The sequence below is a fragment of the Canis lupus genome, chromosome 30 (assembly GCF_048164855.1).
Source record: "Canis lupus baileyi chromosome 30, mCanLup2.hap1, whole genome shotgun sequence".
Classification (NCBI taxonomy): Eukaryota; Metazoa; Chordata; class Mammalia; order Carnivora; family Canidae; genus Canis; species Canis lupus.
The window spans coordinates 32790655-32798041 of NC_132867.1; the positions used below are offsets into that span (position 1 = coordinate 32790655).

At 45.5% G+C, this 7387-nt stretch overlaps 1 long non-coding RNA gene across 3 annotated transcripts in view; it reads left to right on the forward strand.

Moving 5' to 3' along the window:
* The window catches only part of LOC140621604 (uncharacterized), a 32345-nt gene extending 27574 nt beyond the window's left edge, over nt 1-4771 (forward strand). For all 3 annotated transcript variants that reach the window (XR_012021348.1, XR_012021350.1, XR_012021349.1), the window contains one exon: nt 670-4771. This is a non-coding gene — a long non-coding RNA (uncharacterized lncRNA). The remainder of the gene's footprint in view (nt 1-669) is intronic.
* Nucleotides 4772-7387: the final 2616 nt, after the last annotated feature.

Here is a 7387-nt window from a genome sequence, read left to right on the forward strand (position 1 = left end):
TCACACAACCAGTAAATAAAAGCTCAACCTTGATTTCTGGCCACTGGGCTCCAGAAATGGTGTTCTATCCAGGGCTCAATGCTGTCTCCTACTCCATTGTTTTGTATGTCAAGTTGACTGGCCCATGAGGTGCCCAGATGTTGGTCAAGCATTATTCTGTTTTCATGGAGGATGTTTGGGGATGAGATTAACATTTAAATTGGTAGACTGAGTAAAGCAGACCCCCGGACCTTGTAGTGTGTGTGTGGACCTCATCCAATCAGTTGAAGGCCTTAACAGAACAAAAATACTGATTCTCCCCTGAGTAAGAGGTACTTCTCTTGCCTGTCCTATTGAGCTGGGACATTGGCTTTCTTCTGCTTGAACTTGAACCGAAGAAATATCAGCTCTTCTGGGGTGTTGAGCCTACTGGCATTGGGTTAGAACTTCACACCTGGTTCTCCTGGTTCTCAGGCCTTTGGAGTTGGACTGAAAATACACCATTGGCTCCCCTGAGTGTCTAGCTTGCCAACTCACCCTGCAGATCTTAGGACTTGTCAGCTTACATAATGACACAAGCCAGTCCCTTATAATATCTCTGTTTCCGTCTATCTGTCTATCTCTATTTACCCTATTGGTTCTATTTCTCCAAAGAACCCTAATACAAACTTTTCTTATTGAATTTGCCAGGCAATCCTGTGGAGGTGGAGGTGATGGATCATCGCTGCTTGCCAGACGAGGAAAAACCTAGAACATGTTCATTTTATCCATGCACGTGTACCTGTACACATATATGCACACACATATACACACCTGAATTCAGGACAAAGAGCAAAATCAAGGTCCACGCATTTCTTATTCAGCACTTCTTCCCCAAGGCATCCACAGAGCAGCCACAGTTGGCATCGTTAGGTTTTTCCAGACCTTCTCGCAGAAAACTCTGCCTGGAGTATCGGGTGACAGAGGAACCACTGCTATTTTGTTTGTTCTTCAAATTCCATATTGTAAATTCCAGCCAAAAAAACCAACGAAGTAAAGAATTGGGAACCTTGCAAGTTCCCACCTGGAAACAGTGAATATAGGGAATGGATCCCTGAGGGTACAATTACCTCTGAACAATTGGGTGCTGAGCTGGACAAGGATATCTGGCTAGTGGAATTTTTGTGCAAAAATCTTTTATCTTTGTTAGCTCATGTAAACTCCAAGGCCATTCACTGTGTCAAGACTATTGACACTTATCCTAGGTGTTTACTTTTCAAGGCTTTGTCTTTTATAAAGCCACCCCAGCCTCAGGGTTAAGAAGAAATCAGGTTCTCTACTCTCACCCCACCCCCTGCCTCTTGCTTTTACAGTATCCACTGTGGCAGTCCAGGACAACAGGTGAGCTAGTAAACACTGAAGGTGTGTCCTGACTGTCCACTCAAAGCCAAGGTAGACTGGTGATCCACTAACATCTTCAACTGCTTGTACCGAGTGGTCAGAAACTCAGGAGGACATGTCTGTGCCTTTCTACTGCTGTGTCTAAGCAGCAGAGGGGAATTCTATGCTGGGCTTTAGCAGCCTCAGGACCCTTGCAGCATCCTCTGAACCTCCCTGCTCTCCAGCTTCCCACCCTGAGCTTTTTTTCTGTTGAAAGTGGCTGGGGGTGACGGGGGAATGGTGCATCCACTTGAGGCACACAACTCCCACGCACACCTCCCTCTGTTTCTGTGGGAGCTGAGAAGCTGGGGGCCGAGAAGGCTGGCTGGGAAGGAAAGGCTGGGACTGATCCTGCAAAGATGGGGCAGGAGGTGGTGCTTGTAAGCAGGGAGCTTTGGTTTTAATGAATAAAATCTAAAAACCCCAAGTTCCCACCTGGGGACCTTGGGGTCAGTAGGTGGAATCCAGTTTGGTCAAAGGGTAATCATTCTCATCCTTTAACTGAAAACCTTCTCCCTCTCTCCCAACCCCCTAGCCCTAGAACAATACTATTTTCAAAAGGTTTGGTTTGGGCTTCACACGGTGCACTAGTTGTTGTGAGTGGCAAAGAAAAAAAAAAAAAAAGAGCATTTTCCATTTAAAAAATGAGCCTCAAATTCACTAGTTCTTCCTCAAGCCAAAAGCTTCTGACTTGCACTGGCTTCTCTCTAATGGATAATGGGTAGTTTTTCATACTTTGAAAAACACTGCTTTTTTTTTTTTTTTTTTTCCCCTCTCCGGTTGAGTAAGCTCTTGCAAGTGGGATTAAACAAGAAACGCCATTTCTCATGGAAATGGCTTTATTTCCATTATACCCACACTGGCTTGTTTTCAGAGTGGCTCAGACGTGCTGGACAATGTATCCTGAATTGAGGAAGAAAAGGGAGATGGTTGAAACCTTTGCTTTGAGGGAAGAAACCCAGCAAAGAGATCTATTCATTCGCATTGACCTTGGAGATAGATATCACGTAATGCTACAGTTTAGGCCTAATTATTTGTGGAGGAGCAAGCAGGGCTCCTGTTCTGTGTTTTGTAGCCATGGACCTCCCCTCTGCTGGGTGCCCCAGTATCGGGTGCCGCTCACGAGCGGGCCGGGTGTGTTTGATGGGTGCTGACACGGCCTGGTCACATTCCCTCTCAACAGAGCTGTCCTTAGCAGCCAGCCTGGTGTCATTGGTGATGCCACAGAATAACATGTATACCTGCCTGTAGGATAACACCGGGTTTCTACCTGGTTCCCTTCTGAGATACTTCCAGCCTGCAAGAGGATCTGATTGCACTTTAGATTTACTTAGGTAGCCTTCACAAATATTGATTCACGTTGAAACCTCCTAAAAGAAATACACCTAGCTCCACCCCAGATCAATATCACAGAATCATGTGGGGATGGATCCTGGGCATGATCAACATTAAAAAAAAAACAAAAACTCAGGTGGGTGCCTCTAAGGGACAGCCAGGGCTGGACCTCCTGAATTAGAAAAGGGAAAGCTGTCTCTTGGCCATGTCCTCGGGGATCTCCCAGTCTCTGTCTCTGTGGGTGGTGCTGCCCCATGTTAGGCGTCGGTTAAGGGCCACCCGAGTATGTTTGTGCTCCTGGAGGAGGTTTGTGTCACTGTTGTGAGCCCCGTTGATAGGGAAACGGGCATTGCATGGACTGAGTGTACCTGGCAGGTGGACACATGCACACACACTCTCAAACCCTCTTCCCGGTTGAGAGGCCCTCACGGTGGTCACCTGTCTGGGCATGCAGGGTATCCTGTAACCATGGGAGCTGCAGTCCTGTGGCCTCAACTTCTAATCTGCGGCACTGTACTCACCCGTATTCTGGTTTCCCATTGATTAAAAAGGTACTTAATTTCTATTAGTAGTGTTAGAAAGCTTTTCTTCTCATGACCCTTGGGGACTTCCTAAACCCTACAAATGCCGCACCCCCTACTTGTTGGTAGGCACAGCCCTACGTGATGATGACAGAAAGGTTTACTGGAGACATACTTTAAATATACTGGCACAGACAGGCAAACAGGAAAGGATGGGAAAAGATGTACTCTGCCAACTCAAAACATAGAAAGCTGGTGTGGTGACCTTAAATTAAGATCAGGCAAAATCGGCTTTAAGATAAGGCATATCAGCAGAGGTAATCCCCCAAACCCCAGAAGGCAATCCCCCTGCTTCCCACCCTCCTGCCGCCTGGGCACCCAGCCCTCAGACCCTGTGGTTCAACTGCAGCCGTGGGAACGGGAATCTGGGTAGGGATGCTGGGGGGCTACCTCCCTAGGCGCCTCTGGGCTCTTACTGCCTCCCTCCTTCCTCCCCCCTTCTCCCTCGTCTTCCAGGCCCTTGGCATAATCTCATCCAGGGATTTAGCTTTTACAAAAGCAGGAATCCTTTCAGCTGGCTCAGATCCCTAAGGCAAGGAAGTGTGAAGCTTGGCTGCCCGGTGGAAATTGGTGTGGGTGGGGAATAAGGGAGCCAAACCCGAATTAGTACTTACTTGAGCAATTGATCCCACCACTTTTCCCAGGGGTTCAGGGGCCGCTCCAAATCTCTTGGTCTCTTGTTTGGACAAGAGCTGCAGAGGTGCTTGCCTTTCTGATCTTTCCCTTCCGGATCCCCAACTTTAACCCGTGCAAAGGCACTCATTTTTTTTTGCAGGGGCCTCTCAGCTCCATCTGAAACCCTGTGCTGAACTGAGCAGAACTCTTTTACTCCCTCTGCAAGAACATATGGATGAGAGATTTGGCTTCTGGACCAAATCCTCACTGGAGATGTTTGCTGGTCTGACCCTGGTTCAGAGGTGCTCTTCGAGAAGGTAGCTGTTCTCACTCACCGATCCAAGTGTGTTCTGTCTTCTAATGGCCTTGTGCTGGTAGGGGCAGCTGGGAACTCACTATCACAGCAGGTCTGTGGATGCAGCACCTGTGTCATTTGGGAGCTTCTTAGAAATGCAGATTCCCAGCTGACCTGTGGCATCAGAATCTGCACTTTAAGAAGGACCCAGGGAATTTATGCATATATTAAAATTTAAAAAACACTGCTCTGGAGCATTCATGTCACGTTGATAGGAATCAAAACAAGACTTCTGTATTTAAAAAACATTTTCAAACAGGGAAAAACAGTTATGAAAAAATTTGCTTATTAAAGTTGCATAGAGGGGCACCTGGGTGGCTCAGTAGGTTAAGATCTGCCTTCAGTTAAGGTCATGATCCTGGGGTCCTGGGATGAGCCCCGCGTGGGGCTCCCTCTCCCTCTGCCCCTCCCCTGCTCCTTCTCTCTGTCTCTCAAGTAAATAAAATCTTTAAAAAATAATAATAAAATAACAAAGAATAAAAATAAAGAGATTATGCTGATATTTTTGTTAAAGAGATACTTTTTTGTTTGATACTGCTAGTGAGAATTAGTACAGTGGCATAGATCTTTAAAGGAATAATTTCATTTCTATGACTTAAGTTAAAATTTAAGTGGTGCTATAGCTTCAAGGATATGGTGAAAGGATTTTCGGACAATGTCTTAGTTGTTTTTCTAATCTTCTTCCTTGCCAACAGAACCCCAGTTTTTTTGAGGGTGGGGGGCGCAATGTGCTTAGAAAACATTTTCTGGACTCTTTGCATATAGGGGTGGGTTTGTCATTGGGAGGCATCTCATCTCCAGGTGAACTGTTCATGAAGTGAATCCACTCCGTTACCAGCCCCTTGTGACCTGTGACCTCTGTTCCTCTCTCCCCTTTATTTTGTCTGGAACTCCGATGGGGTGCTGGAGGTCCATTACTCACTAACCTGATGTCAGCACTGCTTGCTTCCAGACTTTTCATAATATGAGAAAAACAAGATCCTAATTGAAATCGCTCTCTCTCAGGAGTGTGATATTTGCATTTGAACACAACTCCTAACTTATATGCAGTCTACATGTCCAAAAATAGAGGCTTGATCAATACATTATCATTTACCCCCACAATGAAATGGTAAAAAGCTTTTTAAAAACTATGTAGAGGGGAGTATTGATATCTCAGTTGGTTAAGGGTCTGCCTTAGGTTCAGGCTTAGATTATGATCCTGGGATCCTGGGATTGAGCCCCGCGTTGGGCACCCTACTCGGTAGAGTGTCTGCTTCTCACTCTCTCTCTGACCCTCCCCCTGCTCGAGTTCTCACTCACATGCTCTCTCTGTCTCTCAAATGAATAATTAAAAAATCTTTTAAAAAATTGTGTAGAACTGTAGTTTCAAATTATTTCTAGTAGTGGGCACCTCCTCTTATTAACACTCAGCCTTTCATACAATCTAAGTACATAAAAGTAGACTATCTTGAGTGAGTTGAAGGTGGGAACTCATAATCTTCCACCTGCAAAATTTGCTCTCTCCTCTGTGGGGATCTCAAAGCCCCCTCAGTGGTTTCTAGAATCTGGTAAAACTCTAGAGCACAGTTTGAAAACGATTGTTGTAGTTATCTTGTTACCATGTGAAAAATATAAGATCTCGTTAAGGAAAGAAAACAGTTGATTAATCAAATGATGATATGATCCAATTTTATATTAAGAACATAAAAGGTATATATAGTGATATATCGATCACTAATTTTCTCAGTCATCCCCTGTTTTTGAAAAAAAACAAAGTCACATTGATTGTAATTACTCAAATTCCCCTACTTGGGGGCCCTCATTCTTCACAGGGTAGCACCTGCCTCTGCAGTCCCCCCCCCCCAGCTATCTCTGAGGAGCCTTAGGGGTGTTTCCCACCTGTTAGGACCACAAGCACCCCATATTCTCTCTCTGGCCTCTTGGTTTCCATCACCTGCAGAGGTGTATGTGGACAGTCCCATCCTTGCTTTAGCTGCTGGTGCCTTGGGAAGGTCTGCTCCAGATGTCCACCTCTCACCCACTTTGCTGCAAACATCTGCCTTGGCCCCATGCCATTTCTGCAAAGAATGAGGAAGGTGAACCCCGCGCTGTTCCACGGGGTTGAGCTGTGGCTCAGGGGTGGACTGGGAACCGGAGGCCATGTCAGGAGTCATGCAGACCTCCTCATTTTCTACCTGGCCCCATGCCTACATGCATTTAGCATTGACCTCCCAGTTCTCTCTGCCCCCACAAATGAGCTCATGGCGGGGGCAGGGGGCCTGTTCATCAGCCTGAGCTGATTCCCTGTGTGCATGTGTGTGTACGTGGATGTGCATGTGTGTATACATGTGCACATGTATTCTCAAAGCAATGTAAATAGGAATTTAAAAAAATTTTTAAGATCTAATTTATTTATTTAAGAGAGAATGAGCAGGGCGAGGGGTAGAGGGAGAGGGAGAAGCAGACTCCTCGCTGAGCAGGGAGCCCGATGCGGGGCTCCATCCTAGGACCCTGGGATCATAACCTGAGCTGAAGGCAGATGCTTAACCAACTGAGCCACTCAGGTGCCCTAGAATCAAAACTTTTAATAGTAATTTCTGAGTGGCAAGATTGAGGGTGCCAAAAGGTTCCATTTTCCCCCCTTATTTGTGTTTTTAAAATTTCTACAATAAACATGTGTTACTTGTATTAAAAAAATGAAGATGCACTTGAAATCAGCTAATCACTGAATACACCTAAAATAATTGCTTAGTACATTTAACTGTGAGTTTCTTGCCATCCAAGGCAAAGTATTTTACCTGTGGCAATGTCAGAGGGGTGGAGGCAGGCGCTGATGGGAGGGGAGGGAGGCAGGGTACTGGGAAGGGGAGATAGCCGTAGGCATACACATCATTGTAAAATTGTGGTTTCGAGTGATTTCTAGTAGAAGACACTTCCCTTTTTTATATTCAATTTTTCATAAAATCTCAATATCTATATACTGTAAATAACGTGTGTGTGTCTATATCTTTTTTCCAGCTTTTGGAGAATGTAAGTCACGTATAGCTAGGTAAGTTTAGGATGTACAAGGGATTGATTTGATACCCTTGTTATCTCTATCTTTGACTAGATAGATCTGAAG